We start from the raw sequence: 24,090 nt of genomic DNA, 5'->3' as shown, positions 1-24,090 counted from the left end.
GTGATGCCATCCAACCATCGCACCCTCTGTCGTCCCCTTCTCGTCCCGCCTTCAATCTTTCCCAGCATCAGGGCCTTTCCAACGAGTCAGTTCTTTGCATCAGGTGGCCAAAGTACTGGAGTTTCAGCCTCAGCATCAGTCCTTCCAATGAATATTCAGGACTGACTTCCTTTAGGATTGACTGGTTTGATCTCCTTGCAATCCAAGGACTCTCAAGAGTCTTCTCCAACACCACCATCAATTCTTCGGCACTTAGCTTTTTTTATGGTCCAACTCCCACATCCATATATGACCACTGGAAAAACCACAGCTTTGACTATATGGAGCTTTGTCGGCAAAGTAATGTCTCTGCTTTTAAATATGCTGTCTACGTTTGTCACAGCTTTTCTTCCACTAGAATAGAGAGAGAATATTTCCCTGCCCCACTGAGGTTGGGCTTGGTCATACGACTTTCGTGGCCCAACCGTGCGGGCAGCAGCCAACTGTGAAGTAAGAGCCCTAACGGCCTTCATGTGCGCTTCGCACCCCGCTGGGGTTTCCACTATCCTCACGAGGAGACCGAGACATGCAGAGCAGACCTAGGAGTTTGGAGCCAAATCCAGCTGAACCCAGCAAAACTCAGCTGAGATCAACCAAAGCCCAGCTAGCCCAGAGACTCATCAGAGAAAAAGAAATGCTGTTTTAAACCACTGAAAATTTCAGATTATTTGTTACACAGCATTTTTGCAGCAAGAGCTGATATAATGTATTTCCAATAAAATCTTACTTTTAAATATCAAAAATGTATATTGTTTTGATTATGTACTAACAGGCTTCCCTCATGGCTCAGTGGTAAAGAATCTTCCTGCAATGCAGGAGACCTGGGTTCGATCCCTGGGTCAGGAAGATACACTGGAGAAGAGAATGGCAACCCACTCCAGTATTCTTGCCTGGAGAATTCCACGGACAAAGGAGCCTGGCAGGCTACTGTCCATGTGGTCACAAAGAGTTGGACATGACTGAGCAACTAACACACTTATGTACTAACAGGTTAGAATCCTAAATCAAGCATACAATTTTTTAAACACAGAGAAACTAAAAGACATTCAGTTTCAATTTATATACCTATCTCAGATGCAGATAACTATGGTATGATTTTGGACGGTCAATAAAATGCAACATTAGGATAAAATTCAATGAGGAAAGTAGGACAGAAATACAAATCCAAAAAGAATAACCAGCACCTTTCAGCTGTTAGATGGTAATGCTAAGTGGTAAATCACTGTGATATTTAGATTCTTTTTTTAAAAAAATGTTTTATTTTAAAATATCATTATTTATAACACATCAAAAATCATATAATCAGCAACTATTGAAACCTGGGATGAAAAAATTTTTTAGATGTCACCCAAAACATGTGCAAGAGAGTACACATCTATTTTCCTTTCTTTTGGGGTACAGTTCTATTAATTTACGACATGTACAGATTCATGTGACCAATACCTGTTTGTATCAGATACCTACACCTCCCTCATACTATTCCTTTAAAGTTACATTCTCTAACCTAGATTCTCCAAAAGTCCTTTTAGGAGACATGTGAACAAAAAAGTGTGAAAACACTGCTATATGACACTAACTAGCATGACTTACTCATCCAGTAAATTTGGCTTCAAATTTTCAGCCAAATTCTAGTTCATTTAGTAATATTAACTATGCCAAAAATATCCAATAAGTAACAGTAAAAACTACTCTGGGGACCAAATAATCAAGCAGTCAAAACTGAGTTGGTTAATATACTGACTCAGGGTTCACTACAGTTGAGACAAGTTTTTCCACATAGTCACAGGAGATGACACAGATGAACTTAAACTGGAAACTATTCTTATCTTTAAAGGGTTTGCTTGCTTATACTGAGTATTAAAATACCTTTGAGTTAGGAAATTTTCTCCTATTTTCTGCTTGCCTGAATTTTTCAGAAAGTTGAGACTTAGATAAATATCACTTCAAAACAGCAATTTCAGATGAAAATCAAAGTATAATACAAATGAGATAAACCCTTTTGCACACATATGGAATCTAACCAGTCTCTCAAAACACCAAGCATCTCAGGAGAAGGATCAAAAGCCAAAACCAAGGGACTTTAAACAATTATGAAAAATATAAGCAGGAAAAAGTCAAATACAGAAAATAAAGTAGTTCCTGTTGAATTACTTAAGAACACTGATTTCATTCTAACTCTATAAAAAATCTGGTAATAAGGTAATTATTTTATTCATTAAGACCAAACATTACATAGTACCTCTCTTAAAAAAAAAATACAATACAAATCCCCAACATAGTTGCATTTGAGAACAAAGAATTAAGTGGAAAGTGGAAGCTTCAGTAATCTGTTAGCATTGATTAATACATACAGAAATCCTCATTCACTCAAATTTTTGTACTATTCTGTTCAAGGGACTGTAATTGTGATATAACATAAATGACAAAACCATCAAGAAATAGTTTGAAGCATATTCTAGAAAACAGCTGATATAATCAGAGTAACATAAAAAATTTTAAAGCTACAAAAGCCTTCAATGACTTTTTAGGAACAACCTTTTCCTTTGCACAAAATAATATTAAGAATGAAGGCAGAGGACCTATAGATCATAAGAAGATTAAAGATACATAGCAATTACATTAGACATGATATGTTCTATCAATTATTTAAAATATCCTTGGGATAAACAGGACTTATCTGGATACTAATTAAAAAAAGAATGACATCTGAACCTAATGGGATATGTGACTGACTATACGGAAGTATACATTAGTAAAATGGAATTTTTATTACAGTTTCCCCTTAGTAATCGTTTATGTGTGTGCATGTGTGTATTCATATCAAATTTCAGATAAATAAGAAAAAATTCCCTTTTTGTTTTGTTTTGTGTTCTGACCTAGGTATCTGCCTTAAACACAGCTGTGGAGCACCATGTCACTGCCAACATGTCCTCTTCCTTTGTTTCTGACTTTCCCTCCCCTCCCCTGCATGCCCTGGGAACACACCTACTCCCCTACTTCTACATCCTCATCTTGGATCAAGGAATAAGCAACTTAGCCCATCTCTACTACCTGCAGACACCCAAAACCTTTCCAGTGCTGTAGTTTTGTTGTTCAGTCAGTCATGCCGACTCTTTGTGACCCCATGGACTGCAGCACGCCCCAGGCTTCCCTGTATCACTATCTCCCAGAGTTTACTCAAACTCATGTCCATTGAGTCGGTGATGTCATCCAACCATCTCATCCTCTGTCGGCCCCTTCTCCTCCTGCCCTCAATCTTTCCCAGCATCAGGGTCTTTTCCAATAAGTCAGTTCTTTGCATCAGGTGGTCAAAGTACTGGAGTTTCTGCTTCGGCATCAGTCCTTCCAATGAATATTCAGGACTGATTTCCTTTAGGATTGACTGGCTGGATCTCTTTGCTGTCCCAAGGACTCTCAAGAGTCTTCTCCAGCACCTCAATTCAAAAGCATCAATTCTTTGGTGCTCAGCCCTCTTTATGGTCCAGCTCTCATAGAAGTACCTGACTAGTGAAAAAATCATAGCTTTGACTAGACGAACCTTTGTCGGCAAAGTGATGTCTCTGCTTTTTAATACGCTTCCAAGAAGCAACTGTCTTTTAATTTCAAGCCTGCAGTCACCATCTGCAGTGATTTTGGAGCCTGAGAAAATAAAGTCTGTCACTGTTTCCATTTTTCCCCCATCTATTTGCCAGGAAGTGATGGGACTAGATGCCATGATCTTAGTTTTCTGGATGTTGCATTTTAAACCAGCTTTTCCACTCTCCTCTTTCACCTGCATCAAGAGGCTCTTTAGTTCCTCTTTGCTTTCTGCCATTAGGATGGTGTCATCTGCATATATGAGGTTATTGATATTTCTATATCAAGTACTATAGTTTGTTTCTCTTTGATATTCCCCCCTGAAATCCCATGCTTATGTACACCTTATGTACATCAGTTTGAAAATTTTATAAATATACATAAATATTACACTTAATCAGTCCACATATAGTCTTATAACCTTCTATAATTTTTTTTTTAATGTCCCTCAACTTTTCTATTGACTAAGCAAAAAGGAGACAGCAGAGAAGTAAGAGAGATTATCTCTTGACCTTCTCTTAGTGCTTTTCCCTTTGGCTACTCCCTGTGAAATTTCTTAGAGCATTTTTAGAAAATATAAAGGAGAGGGGGTTCTTGGGGGGATCTGTCTGTCTGTGGGTTTTGACACAAATAGGCAAAGCAAAAAACATGCATGGCCACAGCAACAACAGGAAGTTAGGGATGCCAAAACCAGAGAAAAAAGAAGAGAGACAGAATGCTAGGCCAGGCTGATATTAGATGTTGAGCCAGCTCCTTTACCCTATTCCCTTTGCTCCTTGAAATTAGCCTTCTGTTTCGTGACTAGCCTCAGAAAAGAAAAGCCACTACCAATCACTTGGAGCTGGTAAAGGCTAGACTTCCACAGCCAAGGATATTTCAGTAGTAAAAGCTTAGCAAATATCTGGTGGCTTATTTAGAATATAAGAACAGACAAATCTGAAGCTACCTAAAAGAAATAAATTAGTTATTTGAAGAGAAGGGGGAGGTACTCTCCCTAGATGGATGTCCTTAAGAAATCTAGCTCTTACTTTTAATCTCCTAGCAGACAAACATCCTAGGAAGCTTTACTACTGTCTGGCATGCTCTCCTGTAAGTCTAATAAATGAGAATGTGAGCTCATGCCCTAGCCAGTAAAACATAAAAGCTGATGAAAGAAATGATGAAGCAAATTAATTTAAAGGAGATTACAGGCTAGAAAAATTCTTACCAGTCTGCACAATCAAAAGAGGTTATAAGAAACAGACTGAAATCAATCATAGCTCCTTTTTCTATATGCATTAAAGAGTTCTTAAAATTCTGAGTCTGTTATTTTGGGAGATGAAGGCAAATATCTGAATAACCAAGTGCTATTCAAAAAAACAAAACCCTTATTAGGCTATTATTAAAAGCAGCTCATTTTTAACGTTGCTACATTTTCCTGTTTTAAAAAAAAATACAAGTAGTTGATCATTTTTTCAAAGTAAAACTCTAGATTTTGATGAACCAAATTTAGGACTGAGTATATCAATAGGAAAAAAAAAATCTGTAACTTAACACCCTGGGGAAAAGGAAGGGACTAGTGAGGTGCAGGTCTATGTTACTATCAAGAAGAACAAGGATTTAGAGAGATTTGAAAACAAACAAATAAAAAGTGGTTGCAGGCTGGGCTGCTACACTAAACATCTTGATTATTTCAAAGATGCCCTGAGATCCAACCCAACCCTTTAGCTTCTGCCAAAGCAGCATAGAAACAGCCAAGTCAAGTTCCAAGAATAGCCATGACATACCATCCCCTTCCCACTACAGTCTTTGGGGGTATCTTGTCCTGGGACTAACAGCATTATCAGAAGGGCAATGAGCTGTTAACACTGCTTCCTTCTTTATCCACTGAAACCAAAACAAACAGGAAAATAAGGAACCTTGGATTTAATAGCAATTAATTCATTTAATTTATTTTTCTTTCTTTTTTTGGCTGCGCCATGCAGCTTGGAAGATCTTAGTTTCCCAACCAGGGATCGAACCTGTGCCCTCAGCAACGCAAGTATGGAGTCCTAACCACTGAGCCACCAGGGAATTCCTAATTCATGTAATTAAATAGCAATTACTTCACGTAATTCACTGGGGGAGCAAGAATACACTAACACTGTGACCTCTCTCACAAACCTGGTTTTTCTGGGGCTACCTGGAAAACAGGTACTAAAAATCAACTTGTAAAATACTTAAGTATACAAGACAGCCCTTTTCCTGCAAAGGTGGAGTAAACTGTATATTAACAGGTTACATAACCACTTTAAAAGTGAGCTATTGGTCAGGGAATAAGAGCTACTCCCTGTTCAATCATCAGTAACCAAGGAAAAAATTCTTCCTAAAACTTCTTTACCTTAACTCATTATGGCCTATTATAGTGTCATGGCCTTCTAACAGAATGTCCCTCACACAGGATCCAAGACTTCTGGCCTCCCTACTCATTATATGTGTAATACACTCTGGTATGTAACTGCAGAGCTATGTGTAAATATAGTTGTGTGTGTTTTAAGTTCAGTTTTCCTTGATGCCTTTCTCCCCTTTATTTCAAGCTTCTATTAGGCATCTAGAGATAATTATCTACATGCAAATGATGCTACATTCTTAAAAGTAACCTGCTTTCTTATCAGTGATAGAAAATACTTATAAAATACTCAATACAGTGAGAAGTATCTAAGACCCGGATAGAACCCGGGTCTCCCACACTGGCACGTGGATTCTCTACAACTGAGCCACCTGAGAATCCCCAGAAGAAATTTTACAGATTATCTAACTCAAGCACCATTTTTAAGGATGAAGAAACTGAAATACAAACAGAAATTACCAGACTCATCCAAGGTAATATATTACTAGTTAAGTGGGATACCCAGGTGGTGCAATGGTAAAGAATATGCCTGCCAGTGCAGGAGACACAAGAGACATGGGTTCAATCCCCGAGTCAGGAAGATCCCCTGGAGAAGGAAATGGCAACCCACTCCAGTACTCTTGCCTGGAAAATCCCATGGACAGGGGAGTCTGGTGGGCTACAGTCCACGGGGTCACAAAGAGTCGGACATAACAGAGCAGCAGGATGGCAGAGCAAAAGCCTTATAGGGAACCATCTCCTAAGGATGAACCCCAGTGCACTACAGGTGAAGATATAAAATGGTCAGCTTCCAAATAAAACATTTTGGTGGTTCTTCAATAAGCTTAACACTGATTTATCACATGTCCCAGCAATTCCACTCCCTGTGGAGTGGTTTGCCACGCCCTCCTCCAGGGAATCTTCCTGACCCAGGGATCGAACCCATGTCTTGTATGTATCCTGCATTACCAGGCTGGTTCTTTACCACTAGCATCACCTGGGAAGCCCTTTTAATTATCCAAATAAATCTAAATAAATTTGGGATTTCACAGTTGCTATTTATATAATAAATATTTATGGTACCTAGATTCATGCCAAAAATTCCAAGACATTTTTAGTATGCTCATAGTCTCCTTGAATATTGTTTCACCTAATGATTTCACAACTAAATTTAGGAAGAGACAGAGCCAAAATTTATGGTAGAATGATTAAGATTCTGGACTCTAAAAAAGGAAGAACATCTAAAGTAAAGCCTTCTTGAAAGAACAAATGATATATCACCCACTAAGTCTTAAATTTTAAGGAGTATCCAGATGACACAACTTTTGACATCAAGAATAGAAAGGAAAGCAACACTGACAAAAAGAGGGTGGAAATTAAGAAACACAAATGCATCAAAACAGTTACATCTTAAGTAGGAACAATTTAATGGGTCACCAATTTAAAATTCACAAACTCAGGTGTACTGATCTAGAAGGGTAAGGCTTACATAGTCTTGTTCAATGATTTAAACAACTCAAATAATTCCTCCACATGAAGATGAAGTCTGCAATTCTAATCTTCCTAACATCTCTTCCCATAATAAGCAATCATATTACACTAATTGTGACTTAAGACATATACTCACTGGAATACCGATTACTTCACAAGTCAAATGTCAAAGCAACTTTCACTTTGGGAAGGCAAATTTAAAACCCAGGAACATTCAATATATAATGCTACAAAATGTAAATATTAGGAAACAAGAGCAACAGCTATCTTACAACACTTTCTGTAACAGAAAGTACCTGTGAAGATTAAGTAAAGAGCTAGGGAGTAATAAGGTAAATAAGACATGATCCCTGGCCCTCAAGAATCTCACATGTTAGTGGGAGAAATAAAAAAGTAATTCAGTGGCCATATACAGAGATGTGGCCTGAATGTTTTGGTATCACAGAGCAAGAGTGCTGGCTAGTGTAGCCAAAAACAGAGAAAGCCTCTTAAAAGAGGATTCTTGGCCTGAGTCTTGAAAGGAAAGCCAAGAGTCAGCCCTGGAATAAAAGTTACACATTGGCATGTAAAAAAGTACAACTGAGATACATGCATAGGTATATATATGTACACAGACATGTATTTTTTTTTCCATTCTTTCAAGAAGTATTTTTAGACTACCTACTACTTGCCAGGCATAGACCATCTTTCAAGAACAACTTGTATTTTAGCATGGCTGAAGCCTAGACAGCATGCATGAAACTTGGCAGGCACAAGATTATGAAAGCCTTGGATGCTCTGCTAAGGAGTTTAGACCTCATCTTGAAGATGGTAAGAAATGAAAGCAAGCTGCTAAGGAACTGACAAGATCAGAGTTCGATGCACTCTGCTTCAGGCTGTCCCATACGATCTCTCTGAAGAGCTGGCATGAAGGTTTCATGGGGAAAAGGAGCTGATATGATCCACGTTTCAAAGATACCATATGAACATCAGGAGTTAAGGTCTACTACTTCTCTTGTTCTGTCATCAGACTCCACTCTGATAGGGTAAAAAGTTTCTGTACCAATAGTAGATAGAAGAGTGATAACAGAGGAAAGCGGAGTCCCTCTGGCCAAAGTGCATTAAGAGTCATTCACAGAGAACTACGCACTTTAAATAGAATATTGTATTAACAAAATAAAACCAGAGCATATTAAAACACTTGATAAGATGGTAGATTTTACATTGTATTTTGCCACAATTGTTTTTTCATTTATTTTTATTAGTTGGAGGCTAATTACTTTACAATATTGTAGTGGCTTTTGCCATATATTGACATGAATCAGCCATAGATTAGCCACAATTTAAAACAACTTTTTAAAAAAGAGAAGAAAAAAATCTGTAATTTAGACACTCAATTTTTTCTACTCTGGCAAACACTTTTACAAAAATGTATAAACGCATGAGTTCATATTATACTTAATTCCCTCATCCTTCCTTCAAAGTTTAAAAACTCTTCAAAGTCTGGACCCCATCACAATGCTAAATGTCTAAGATCACCGAGAAAAAAAATATGATTTTTACTATCTTACTGCGGAAAAGAGAATCATATCGCAAACAGACCCCATCCAATAACCCACTACCCTTTCCTAGAGACTTCCCATGGTGCAAACTGCCACCATAAAGAATGCACACGGATTTGGGCAGACACATTCTCACAGCACAGCTGTCTGTCCAGGCATGCTGCTGAAAGAACAGTACATTCCTATTTGTCCTGTCCCCCACCCACCTTAAAACCCCTTACAAAAGGGAGTTTAAACAAAAACTGTCTTATTTAAGTGTTTCATGTATGTGTGTGTGCTCAGTAAGATCAGTTAGGTAATAACAGTAGCAATGAACCCCTCTAACATCACCCTTATGCCTAAGTTAGTCTCTGAAGATTCCTTAAGAGGAAAATAATTTTTTTATGTATATTTCTCAAAAATCTTCACTCAAGACTGCCATTTACGTTCAAACAGAAAATAACAAGTCACCAACTTTCAGAAAATGGACACAGTATGGTAGAGGAGAGAGTACTGAGTCAGAGCCAGAGTAATGGAGTCTGAGTCCTACGCAGCCAACTGACTGGCTTTGTGATCTTGGGGAAACTGTCCAGCCACTCTCAACTTGAGTTTGTTCGTCTATATAACATGCTTACACTACCCACATCATAGGGTTGCTGTGAGGATCAAAGAACTAAATGTAACCTTACCTCAGTCACACACTGCAATGCACCCTTCTCAACTATCTCAATTTCATGCAACCCCTTTTGAATACAGATTCTGTCTTATTAACTCATTCCTTCCAGTTGTTGTTCCCTAAGTCATGTCCAACTCTTTGCAACCCCATGGACTGCAGCATGCCAGGCTTCCCTGTTCTTCACTGTCTCCCAGAGTTTGCTCAAACTTATGTCCACTGAGTCGGTGATGCCATCCAACCATCTCATCCTCTGTCGCCCTCTTCTCCTCCTGCCTTCAATCTACCCCAGCATCAGGGTCTTCTCCAATAAGTTGGCTCTTCCGATGAGGTGACCAAAGTATTGGAGTTTTAGCTTCAGCATCAGTCCTTCCAATGAATATCCAGGACTGATTTCCTTTAGGATTGACTGGTTTGATCTCCCTGCTGTCCAAGGGACATCCAAGAGTCTTCTCCAGCACCACATTTCAAAAGCATCAATTCTTTGGCACTCAGCCTTCTTTATGGTCCAACTCTCACATCTGTACATGACTACTGGAAAACCCATAGCTTTGACTAGACGGACCTTTGTTGGCAAAGTAATGTCTCTGCTTTTTAATATTCTGTCTAGGTTTGTCACAGCTTTCCTTCCAAGGAGCAGCGTCTTTTAATTTCATGGCTGCAATTACCGTCCAGAGTGATTCTGGAGCCCAAGTCACTGTTTCCACTACACTACATTCAGAATTGAGAAGATAAAACTTACAAACCAAAAAGATATAAATTAAATTTAAGTCAGCTTCTTAAATATGCTACTATAAGAAAACCATTGCATCAAAATGCATCAAAATGTTTAAGGGCCAGGAAAAATGTTTCAAAAGTAGGAAAGTAATAGAATGACTATATTTTTAAACCATTAAAACTGATATGAGTTTAATAATACCACTAGTGCTAAATATAACCACTCTGCCATTAAACTGATTTACTGTATAATAAACAATCCTTTTTTTAGTTTCAGAAACTTTTTGACTACATATTTGTTATGTGTTGTTTTTACTGCAAACTACCTACAGGGCAATATTTTACTGTATCTACTAATAATTCCAACTTATTGTTGTAATGTATTTTCCCGTTAAAATCTTTCAAGTAAAAGGGATAGGTACAGGTGTTTCTCCTACAGTAGTTTTCAAAACTCAAACTGGATATGACTAATCAAGGAACACAATTATATCACATAGATATAAACATATCATATATCTATTTACTGTTGTTTAGTCGCTAAGTCATTTCCGACTCTTCTGCAACTTCATGGAGCCTTCCAGGCTCCCCTGCCCACGGGATTTCACGGTCAGGAATACTAGAGTGGGTTACCATTTCCTTCTCCAGGGGATCTTTCGGACCCAGGGATCAAACATGGGCCTCCTGCATTGCAGGCAGATTCTTTACCACTGAGCCAACTGGGAAGCCCATTACATACAGCTATTGGTTAAAATTCACTATCAAAGAAAACAATGTGCATCACCTTCAAGACTCAGGTGCTGGGTGCTTAAAGAACGAAGTGATCTCTCCTTTGCCACTTAATAGTTGTGACTTTTCCCACCAATCATTAATTTTATAACCAATGTTGAGTATAGTTGGCTATGCACACCTTGCTCAAGAAAGCAATTTCATTCACAACACTTCCACAAAGAGCACATTTCAGTTATAAGCAGCTTCCATTTTTTCCTCCACTGTGGCTGGAATCATTAGATATACCACTTTACATACCAACAGGCAGCTTTAGGGTTCAATATTTATGCATATTTTAACAGCCTCATTACCTCAAAGTTTTGGAAACTGTAAATATCTTCTTAGGAATTAACAAAGTTTGTTTCTACATATCTGCAAATATTTGGCTTGCTAAATAATATCAACAAAATTTTAAGGATAAAGGTTTTTAAAATTTTAAATTATAAAGATATGCTCTCCATTTTTTAAACAATTAAGCACATTAAAATGCTACTAAAAACATCCTTAGCTACTTGTCAAATCAAGTGTTTCAATGATTCTTATGAGCCAAACCATTCAATCTACTTGCAATTACCTATACCTCAAAAAAAATAATGACTCTCCTAAAATATGCCATAAATCTGCCTATAAAGCTAAACTGATCCTTCTTATTAAGATTAGTAAGGCCTTCTAAGCTTTTAACAAAAAAATTTCTACTTATACACTGTAAATTTAACTCTTCTAAATAAATTTAGCAATGCAAAATTTTAATTCAAATCAAAATAAGAAAGCAATAAACACAACCAGAAAGCTGGAAGTTAAGATTAAAAGGTTTGGATACTATATTCCTACAAAGTACAATTGACTTCCAATTGTAGGAAGACAATTAAGGCTGTTAGCATCTCAATGTAAAGAGAGCACCTTTGTTTGTATGCACAAACCACTCAAGATAATCACAAAACGCAATTTAACAACAAAAAATAACTCCTGTCTTTATTAATGTACAACTAAAAGTCAGAAATCATAATGCAAAACAAACATAAGTAAAACTTACAGTGCTCGCTTCGGCAGCACATATACTAAAATTGGAGCGATACAGAGAAGATTAGCATGGCCCCTGCGCAAGGATGACACGCAAATTCGTGAAGCGTTCCATATTTTTAAAAAAGAAAAAAAAAAAAAAAGAAAAAAAAAACTTACAGAAGAGCACTGAATCAAAAATCACAAGACATAAGGTATAATCTTTCCTCCGTCATAGATATGAAAATCTACTGTTTCCATTTCCCCATCTGCAAACTTAAGGTTGGCAAAGGAAGAAATCATCCTAAGGTTATTTTCAGCTTAAACCTTATTAATTCCATGAACCAAACTGAGGCTATGTCTTATTTTAACTTAAATAGAAATAAAAATAAAAATAAATTATTACATAATTGGAGTTAAAGGTAGCCTTTTACTATCTGAAAGATAGCAGCTGTAGATATAGACTATGTCAAAAATAAAAACTCATAAAAATGTGTGAGAACTTACTAATAAAAATATATACTACTTCTCTGGAGAAAGTCCCTTCTATAAGTACTTTTAAAAAATCTGAGGTTATCGTCTAAACCATCAACTTGAAACTCTCAACAGCTATTTTATCAGTCTTAGGAATCCTATACTGCTAAGTCATTTCAGTCATATACAACTCTTTGCGACCCCATGGACTGTAACCAGCCAGGCTGCTCTCTCCCCGGGATTCTCCAAAGAAAATCCTATACAAGGAATCCTATGTAAGGAGATGAAATTACTATAGGAATCCTGGACAAGGAGATGAAATCACTAGAAATTAAGACTAGAGACACTTATCAATGTCTTTGTAGGCTATAACTACATAATGTGTAAAGTAACAGTTTTGGAACTCGCTTCCAGAGATCTTTTTTGAGTGTGTGTCAGTCGCTCAGTCGGGTCCGACTCCCTGCGACCCCATGGACTGCAGGACGCCAGGCCTCCCCGTCCATCACCAACTTCCAGAGCCTACTCAAATTCACGTCCATCGAGTGCCATCCAGCCATCTCATCCTCTGTCGTCCCCTTCTCCTCTCGCCTTCAATCTTCCCAGCAACAGCGTCTTTTCCAATGAGTCGGTTCTTCACATCAAGTGGCCAAAGTATCGGAGCTTCAGCATCAGTCCTTCCAATGAGTAGTCATGAACTGATTTGCTTTAGGATGGACTGGTTGGATCTCCTTGCAGTCCAAGGGACTATCAAGAGTCTTCTCCAGCACCACAGTTCAAAAGCATCAATTCTTCGGTGCTCAGATTTCTATATAGCCCAACTCTCACATCCATACACGACTACTGGAAAAACCATAGCTTTTACTAGACAGACCTTTGTTGGCAAAGTAATGTCTCTGCTTTTTAATATGTTGTCTAGGTTTGTCATAGCTTTCCAAAGAGCAAACATCTTTTAATTTCATGGCTGCAGTCACCATCTGCAGTGATTTTGGAGCCCAAGAAAATTAAGTCTGTCACTGTTTCCATTGTTTCCCCATCTATTTGCCATGAAGTGATGGGACCGCATACCATAATCTTAGTTTTCTGAATGTTGAGTTTTAAGCCAACTTTTTCACTCTCCTCTTTCACTTTCATCAAGAGACTCTTTAGTTCATCTTCGCTCTCTGCTGTGAGGGTGGTGTCATCTGCGTATCTGAGGTTATTGATATTTCTCCCAGCAATCTTGATTTCAGCTTGTGCTTCATCCAGTCCAGCATTTGGCATGATGCACTCTGCATATAAGTTAAATAAGCAGGGTGAAAATATACAGCCTGGAGATACTCCTTTCCCGACATGGAACCAGTCTGTTGTCCCATGTCCAGTTCTAACTGTTGCTTCTTGACCTGCATACAGATTTCTTAGGAGCCAGGTCAGGTGGTCTGGTATTCCCATCTCTTGATCAGTTTTCCACAGTTTGTCGTGATCCACACAGTCAAAGGCTGTGGCATAGTCAATAAAGCAAAAGTAGATGTTTTTCTAGAACTCTCTTGCTTTTTCGATGATCCAACAGATGTTGGCAATTTGATCTCTGGTTCCTCTGCCTTTTCTAAATCCAGCTTGAACATCTGGAAGTTCACAGTTCACATACTGTTGAATCCTGGCTTGGAGAATTTTGAGCATTATTTGCTAGCATGTGAGATGAGTGCAATTGTGCGGTAGTTTGAACATTCTTTGGCATTGCCTTTCTTTGGGATTGGGATTAAAACTGACCTTTTCCAGTCCTGTGGCCACTGCTTAGTTTTCCAAATTTGCTGGCATATTGAGTGCAGCACGTTCATAGAATCATCTTTTAGGATTTGAAACAGCTCAACTGGAATTCCATCACTTCCACTAGCCTTGTTGTAGTGATGCTTCCTAAGGCCCACCTGACTTCGCATTCCAGGATGTCTGGCTCTAGGTGAGTGATCACACTATCGTGGTCATATGGGTTCTGAAGATCTTTACTGTATAGTTCTTCTGTGTATTCTTGCCACCTCTTCTTAATATCTTCTGCTTCTGATAGGTCCATATCATCTCTGTCCTTTATTGTGCCCATCTTTGCATGAAATGTTCCCTTGGTATCTCTAATTTTCTTGAAGGCTCTCTTGTCTTTTCCATTCTATTGTTTTCCTCTATTTCTTTGCATTGGATCATTGAGGAAGGCCTTCTTATCTCTCCTTGCTATTCTTTGGAACTCTGCATTCAAATGGGTATATCTTTCCTTTTCTCCTTTGCCTTTAGTTTCTCTTCTTTTCACAGCTATTTGTAAGGCCTCCTCAGACAACTATTTTGCCTTTTTGCATTTCTTTTTCTTGGGGATGGTCTTGATCCCTGCCTCTTGTACAACATCACAAACCTCTGTCCATAGTTCCTCAGGCACTCTAGTGCCTATCAGATCTAGTCCCTTAAATCTATGTGTCACTTCCACTGTATAATCATAAGGGATTTGATTTAGGTCATACCTGAATGGTCTAGTGGTTTTCCCCACTTTCTTCAATTTAAGTCTGAATTTGGCAATAAGGAGTTCATGATCTGAGCCACAGTCAGCTCCTGGGCTTGTTTTTGCTGACTGTACAGAGCTTCTCCATCTTTGGCTATAAAGAGTATAATCAATCTGATTTCAGTATTGACCATCTGGTGATGTCCATGTGTAGAGTCTTTTGTGTTGTTTGAAGAGGGTGTTTGCTATGACCAGTGCATTTTCTTGGCAAAACTCTGTTAGCCTTTGCCCTGCTTCATTCTGTACTCCAAGGCAAAATTTGCCTGTTACTCCAGGTTGCTCTTGACTTGCTACTTTTGCACTCCAGTCCCCTATAATGAAGAGAACATCTTTTTTGGGTGTTAGTTCTAGAAGGCCTTATAGGTCTTCATAGAACCGTTCAACCTCAGCCTCACTGGTCAGGGCATAGACTTGGATTACTGTGATACTGAATGGTTTGCGTTGGAAACAAACAGAGATCATTCAGAGAGACAGCAGGGAGCTGTCCAGAAGAGAGCTTAGTACCCGGGCCAGGAACTTAACCTGGGGAGCCTATGAGAACAAAGTTTCAGTTTTATTCCACATGACAAACACCAGCTATCTAGCCCAGGGCTCCATCTATCTCATATCTCAATTTCAATGTAGTCCCCTAAACTTGACTGGATCCAGAGATTCCTTATTTAAAAGTTTTCATAAACTCTCAATATACTGGCTTTCCCTTTAACTTTCATACTCTATTCCTCTTCTCCTTCCAACATTAACTATTTATGTATGCTTCACAATGTCTGTTTTGCTTTTGTATTTCCTACATCTTTACCATGTCTGATCTTTACATCTCCCTTATCCATGATTTCATTTCTGATTCAACATGCCTTTATTTATCCAGTTAGATATTAAGTGTTCTGAGATCCTCAAATCTCCTTTGATACAACTCTTTCCCACAATATCAAACAAGGCAGGTTTGCCAGAAAATTGAGGTATATTACTCAGTCACTTGAAAGTTTAAATTTTACATGTTGACATTTTTATACTCCATTTATTTTCACCACCAGCAACCTACTTGCTTAAAGTATAAGAATTTTGACTTTTAAATACTTTTTAGCGTATTGATACATGCTGAAGAAACCAAAACAGCTTCAAATTCAAAACGTCACCTAATCAAACTGGAGAGGAAAAAATAGCACTCAATATTTGGCAAAACTCTGCAACATAGCCTTTTTTGGAAGGCCTAAGAAAAAAACTTACCATATACTGTAATATTACTACAAAAGCTAATGGAGGTTCTTTGGGGAATCTTACCATGTTTCTTTAAGATCCAAGTGGTGCTTGGGGATCTATACAAACAAATTTAAATTATCACAGAGTTTAACTATAATATCTAAAGTTACCATTTAAAAATAACTATTCATTATGAATTCACTTTTCTTTCCTTACCCTACTATTCAACCTAGAAGTCAAATCCTAGAGAGAAATGATACCAAACTAAATGTGATAAAGGTCACTGTATCTAGTACATTGCTGCATATTCTATGGCTATTTCAGACTCATAACTAGTCTCTCTGTTTTCACCTCTTCCCCCAAGAGTTTATTCTCCACAGAGCAGACAAACTGAACCTTTTTTTTTTTAATTTGACTGTGCCAGATCTTAGTTGCAGCATGTGGGATCTACTTCCCTGATCAGGGATGAAACCTGGGCCCCTGCATTGGGAGCATGGAGCCTTAGCCACTGGACTAACAGGGACGTCCCCAGACTGAACCATTTAAAATCTAACCCCCCTACCCCAATAGATTCCCATCCTACACATAACTTTTACCTCCCTTCTCCCCTACGTATCTCTTAGCATTCTCCCCCACCACCAGTCCTGTCTAGCCAGTCTAGCCTCCTCTGCCATCCTCGAAGGATAAAAACCTCTGCTTTACAAATGCCCTTCAAAATTTTGTCTCTGATGGTCTTCTTTCTGGAATACTTCTCCTGAAAGTGCTAAGTCTCAGTCCTTCAGATCATTCAATTCTCTACTGAAATGTCACCTTTAGACAGGCTGGGACCCGGGACCCTTTGCTGCAGTGCTGCAATGCTTGTACCTGGACAAACCAATAACTGCACTCATGCCCAGTCAGGGCAAACTCTGGACAAAATATGCAAAAAAGCCCCAAATCCCTACTGTAACTTCTGAAGAACCAAGAGCTAAAAGAGGATGTTGAGAGCAAAAGCAGGGGACTGAGCAGGCCCCCCTGCACTCAACACCACCAGAGAGGTGGGCAAAACACCTAACTCACCCCTCTGGCCCAACCCTTGGACAAATCCCTATGCTCACTCCATATAAAGAACAAGCTTGCCACCTTCCCACCACCACCACCACAAGTGAGCAACCAAGCAAGGGAACTTTTGTTTTCACCCCGCCTTGCTGCAGCAGAGCCCTCAACAAAGGCTCTGGTCTGACCTCTCTAGTTGATTTCTATTGATAGGGGAAGGCCAAGAGTTGTGGTTGGTATCAACACTACCAGAAGCTTTCTCCTGACCACCCTATTCAAACCTGCCTGTCCCCTATCACTCTGTCCTTTTACCCAGCTTTATTTTTCTCTCAGAACTCATGATACAGTAAATTAATATTTAGAGCCTGTCTCTACCCCCGGGGTCGCAAACAGTCGGACACGACTGAGTGACTGAACTGAACTGAACTACCCACTACAATACAATCTCCAAGAAGGCAGGCAGTTTCACTTTTTCAATGCCGTATTACCAGTACCAAGATAGTGCAAATATTAACAGTAGTCAGCCCACCATATCCAAGGGTTAGACATTGACAAGATTCAACCAACCACGGATGGAAATATTTGGGGGGGAGGGGTGAACCATTAGTTCACTTCAGTCAGTCAGTCGTGTCCGACTCTTTGCAACCCCACGAACTGCAGCACGCCAGCCAGGCCTCCCTGTCCATCACCAACTGCCAGAGTTTACTCAAACTCATGTCCATTGAGTCGGTGATGCCATCCAGCCATCTCATCCTCTGTCGTCCCCTGCTCCTCCCACCTCCAATCTTTCCCAGCATCAGGATCTTTTCAAATGAAAAGGGTGAACCATGCAGTTCCAAAAAAGCAAAACTTGAATCTGCAACAAGCTAGCATCTATTTACAAAGCATTTACACTGTATTCACAGGTTCCAGGTATTTTCACCATGACACACTTTGTGGCAAGCAGTTTTGCCAAACAACTAATTGGCCGTAAGACCACGTTGCATTAAAAGATAAACTGATCAACAGTTCTGGATTCATTACACTAGAAAATGATAACCTATCGGTTCTTTCAAATCTTTTGGTGGGCATAGTCATCCTTTCCACCCAACAAAACCAAAAGTTTACCAAGATATGGCAAATACCAAAGAGGTGGTTAATAATTCACATCAGTCTTCAAGAGCATTAATTATTAATTCCTCAGCTAATTTAGATACAACAGCTTGTTCTGTAATGCCATCTTTACCAATGTATCACTTGATATTAGAAGCTGGAGCCAAAAGAAGACTCAAGTTACTCCTATCCCCCCAAAAAGAAATGGTTATGTGATTCTTGATGAGTGTAAGTTTCTTGAAAATGGTGAAAACTTGTTATTTAATAGTGAAGAATGTGATGCAGACAGAATTTTGGTATTTGGCACTTAGATTAGCTTAAATGATCTGGTAAAATATAAGTATGGACGTGGGATGGAATGGTTAGATGTAGTCTAGATGAATACTACTAGTTTTATGTTACATGTATTGTAAAGAAATAGCCATCTCCCTTGTCCATTATACTTCCAGGGAGACCTGAAGAGACTTAACAGCAAATTTTTTTATAGTGTAAAAAACTTACATTCAACATTATATCCTATGTCCTTAATGACTGACTGTGAGAAAGAAGTATTGCTTTCTTCCCAATACATCTGAATACAACTGTAACAATGAATCTTACCTCATTTCACATAATATTCAAGTATTTTTGTATTTTCACTTTTCATAACAGGAGTATTACTGCTTTCAAATTTTTGTTTTCAATTTTTCACATTTCATTTTTAATGTCTCTCTTCTTTTTTTGCTATTTTATCATTTGAGGCAAAATTATTTTATGGTCAAGTAGTTGTGTGGTGAAACTGCAACAAAACTCTCTGCAGCAAAGATTTTTAGGGTAAAAAAAAACTGTACACAGTATTGACAACTACCTACACAGCATCTACAATGAATTAGGTATTATAACTAGTCACAAAATAATTTAAAGTATACAGAGGGCATGTGTAGGTTATATGCAAACACTACACCATTTTATAAAAGAAGCTTAAGCATCCTCAGATTTTGTCATCTGCAGAGGATCCTAGAACCCTGCAGATGCTGAGGGATAACTGTAAATAAAAAATTTAAACATCTGAGTCTAAAATCCATGCTATCGACTTTAATTATTCATGCATGCCAAAGAAGTCCTTTAAATAATAAATGTTAAAAGTGTATTTAAACTGGGAATATTGATTGCCTCTAGAGAAGAGAGTTGGATGGCTGAAGAGAGAGAGATACAGGACAGTTAAATGTATATCTCTTAGGTCTTGAACTGTATTAACGTGTTAACACTATATTAATGTGTCAACTTTTCATTTATTATATTAATGTATTAATTTCAATCTTGAACTATATTAATATGTTAACTTTCTATTAATTTTAATAACATTTTAACAGCTGATAGTAATACTAACGCTGGGTAACAGTCTAGAGGGGTGGAAGGTGGAGGAGATGGAAGGCAGGTTCAAGAGGGAGGGACATATGTATACCTATGGCTGATTCATGCTGATGTTTGGCAGAAATTAACATTCTGTAAAGTAATTATCCTTCAATTAAAAATAAATTAACTAAATATATATACATATTAATGCTGGAATAACATAACCTTCCCAGTTTATTCTGCATTTTCAAGATGTGGAACACTAATGGTAAAAGTATGACATTCTTCATGTCCTAGGATAGTTTAATAAGATCCTTCAGGAATTTCTCAGAGCACAACAAGTTTTATGTTCCTTCTTAAATGTTCCCTTACTCTTGAATCATATTAACTAATTCTCTTACTCTAGTATCACTAGCAAGCTGTTAACTACATTCACTAGTTCATTCAGACAGGGTAAAACAGCCATCAAGTTACCAAGTGTGGTAACGCCTTTACTAAGTAACTATGTGCAAAGAGTCGGACAGGACTGAGCGACTGAACTGAACTGAAGTAACTATGAGGTTGTTTGCCAAGGACATTGTTACCAGAAATTTTGTCACCAGGACAGCAGTAACCAAGAACATTCTAAGGTATGCTCCAGTATTGTTACTTAGTTGCTAAAGTCATGTCGGACTCTTTTGGGACTCCATGGACTACAGCCCACCAGGCTCCTCTGTCCATGGGATTTCCCAGGCAAGAATACTGGAGTGGGTTACCATTTCCTTCTCCTGGAAATCTTCCCCACCCAGGGATCGAACCTGTGTCTCTCATGTCTCCTGCACTGGCAGGCGGATTCTTTACCACTGAGCCACCGGGGAAACCTAACCAGATGCATAACTAAAAGGCTTGATCATCCCAACACTCTCTAGCTCTCTCCCCATTTTGCCAGGGGTATAAAGATAAAAAATACAGTGCAATCCTTCTATACAACACTGTTATCATCATAATATCCTATCAAATTATCACCCAAGCTCATACTAAAACAAATTCTCAGTAATTCCTATACCACTTTCAATTTCATTGGAGAAATATATATACTTGCTCTTATTCCAGATTGCCTGACTTTCTATTTTCAAATCATGCTATCACGATTTCACCCATTTGTTATACTTATAAATAGAAGAAATCAGATGAATTGATGAGTTAAATCTGACAAGTCACTTTAAAGAATCTATGTTCAGGGACTTCCCTGGTGGTCCACTTGTTAAGACTTTGTCTTCCAATGCAGGAGGGGGAGGTTCTATCCCAAGCAGGGAACTGAGATGCTACATGCCTCCAGGGTGAAAAAAGCAAAACATAAAACAGAAGCAATACTGTAACAAATTCAATAAAGACTCTAAAAAGGGTCCGCATCCAAAAAAAAATCTTTAAAAAAAACTATAAAAAAAGAATCTATGTTCAAGGTACATAGGAATGAATTTCATGCTTTGTAGAAAACTCATAAAATCACATCACACAAAAATCAAAACATGGCTCAGGAAAAACAAATAATAAATTTTTTGTTAACTGAAGTATTTTCTGAAACACTAAGTGTGATAACTTTTTCTTAATAAACACAAGAGAGTCTAAATTATGACTCTTTGCTAACTTAAAAATGGAACTCAACTTTTTATACATTTTTCTTTAAGGCATTAAGTAATTGCATCGAGTCGCCTTAAATTACTAAAAAGAAATCAAGTTAATATTAAACTCTGCTGAATTTCTTTAACAGTAGCATAAATTATCCTCTGCATTACATGCAACTAAGGTAGTATTTTATACTTGCTAAAATGTATGTTATTATAATGATATAATGGAGAAAACTATAACAAATTAAAACCAAGTATCAGCTTTTCTGACCTTCCAAGGAAGAACACAACTTACAAAATAAATTAGAACCATTACTTTCCTGTACTAAGGATGAAAAAATAGCCAGTTTTTCTAAAGTGCTCGAAGTCTAAGACAACACCATCTGAAAAAGCAGCTGACGAATCACATTATGAATTTCCACACTATAAAAAAATGCAGGAAATTCCATAATCTCAATTATACATGGAGTCTGAAATAGTCAAACTCAGAAGCAGAGAACAGAATGGTCGTTGTGCAGGCAAGGTGGAGGGAATAGAGAGATGTTGGTCAAAGAGTACAACATTTCAATTATGCAAGGTGAATAAACTCTGGAGATCTAATGTACAGCATAGGGACTGGAGTTAAAAATGTATTTGTATACCTGAAATCTGCTAGGACAGTAGGTCTTTAGTGTCCTTACCACAAAAGAAAGAAAGAAAATAACCTTGTGAGGTGCTGGATGTGTTAATTAGTGTGACTGCAGTGCTTATTTCACAATGTAAACATCAAAACATCATGCCTGTTGTATCATGAACACACACTACAACATAGCAGACATACAATTTGATGCCTTAATTAAATATGCACAATTTTCATTTGTCAATTATACTTTAATAAAGCTGAAATGCTGCAAATTCTTCCAAAGATGATTATTAATGTCAAATTAATAACCCAAACCAGTCCTAAAAAGTGTATTCTCTTTAAATGTAAGCAAACAGGAAAGTAATAATTTTATTAAGAGATAATTTTCAAACTAACGTAGCAATTCAATTTTCTTCTTAAGTACTGGAGTATCCCCTAGTGGACTGGTGAGGAACAGGTTTTTTTTTGGTTATTAAATTAAATTTTTACGTATTTGATTATAACAAATTCACTAACAATCCTACCTGAAAAGCATATTTTTTCCCACAGTCAAAGCAAAACTTTTTAACTTTTTTTAAACTTCACAATTGTGAATTCAGTGGGGGCCCTGCAAGACATAATCAAATTTGTTTCTTGATAAAACATTGTTTCCACTGTTTCAAGTATAGTTTCCTCCAAGAACTGTTACATAAAATGAGTATCAATTTAGAAATTCAAAAATCAATCTCCTTTAACAGTTTCCTAATAATACAATTTAATACAAAGGAAGTTTATTAGGAAAATTACTTGGAAGGAGATTGCCAAGACCATGGCCAAGCAGGGTATCTGAAGCCTCAGGCTTTGTCTTCAGCAGTATTTTGCAGTGATTTCATGGGAGTAACCCATGACATAGCTGAAGTGTTTGTGGGCCATTTCAACATACGACAAATATAATTAAAGATACCGTAAAAAGGAGAGCAGCCAAGGTGGCAGGGTAGAAGGACCCTAAGCTCATCTCCTTTCAGGAGCACACCAAAATCACAACTGCAGAACAACCATTAATGACAAAAACAGGAACTTGATAGAAAAGATCCTCTACAACTAAAGACATAAAGAAGGAACAACAAGAAGACAAGTAGGAGGGATGGGCCTGCAATATAATTAATTCACATACCCTCCCACCCCTGGGTGGGGAACCCACAAGCTGCAGAATAAAGAGGTTCTCCCACAAAAGTAAGAATTCTGAGTCCCGTACCAGACCACTCATCCCAAGGGTTCAGCACCAGGAAAAGGAGCTCCCACAGCATACAGCTTTGAGGGCCAGCAGGGCCTGATGGCAGGAGCTCCACAGAATTAGAGGAAATTAAGACTTCACTCTTAAAATATCTCATGCACCGGAACCAAGGGCAAAAGCAGTAAATTGATAGCAGCCTGGACCAGACCTACCTGCTGGTCTTAGAGGGTCCCCTGAAGAGGCAGGAGAGCCAGCTGCGGCTCATCGTAGGGACACAGACACTGGTAGCAGACACACCAGGGAGAACTCATCTGCGTGAGCTCTCCTGGAGGCTGACACCTTGGCACCAAGACGTGGCCCCACCCAACATCCTTTAGGTTCCAGTGCTAGACCACCTCAGGCCAAACAAACTGGGCAGGCACACAGTCTCACCCATCATCAGACAGGCTGCCTAAGACTTCCTAAGCCCACAACTGCCTCGAGACACACCCCTAGACATGGCCCTACCCACCAGAAGGCCAAGACCCAACTCCACCCACCAGTGGGCAGGCACCAGCCCCTCCTGCCAGGAAGCCTGCACAAGACCAGCTTCACTCACCAGGGGGCAGACATTAGGGCCAAGAAAACTACAGTTCAGCAGCCTGCAGACCGAATCCAGCAACTCAGGCCAGACACTAGCCCGAAACCAGCTGGTGCCTGGTCCTTGGGTGACAAGAGGGTAGTGCACTGCTAGGACGCTTAGGACATCTCCCACAGAGGGTCACCTTTCCAAGGTCGAGAAACCTATTACACAGGTTACAAGCCTATTACACACCTATTACACACATATGTATGGTATATTTATTATGATATATGTAATACGGTTATTAC

The 24,090-nt window shown here is 38.5% G+C and overlaps 1 protein-coding gene and 1 non-coding gene across 5 annotated transcripts in view; one reads left to right on the top strand and one right to left on the bottom strand.

The window, feature by feature from the left end:
• The window catches only part of ABL2 (ABL proto-oncogene 2, non-receptor tyrosine kinase), a 100,211-nt gene that overhangs the window by 52,884 nt on the left and 23,237 nt on the right, over nt 1–24,090 (bottom strand). The window lies entirely within an intron of this gene.
• LOC122452695 lies at nt 12,166–12,272 on the top strand. The gene has a single exon (XR_006272843.1). It is a non-coding gene; the product is annotated as a U6 spliceosomal RNA (small nuclear RNA).

The sequence above is a fragment of the Cervus canadensis genome, chromosome 13 (assembly GCF_019320065.1).
Source record: "Cervus canadensis isolate Bull #8, Minnesota chromosome 13, ASM1932006v1, whole genome shotgun sequence".
Classification (NCBI taxonomy): Eukaryota; Metazoa; Chordata; class Mammalia; order Artiodactyla; family Cervidae; genus Cervus; species Cervus canadensis.
The sequence above is the reverse complement of the archived record's forward strand: the minus strand, read 5'-3'. Positions and strand labels throughout refer to the sequence as shown.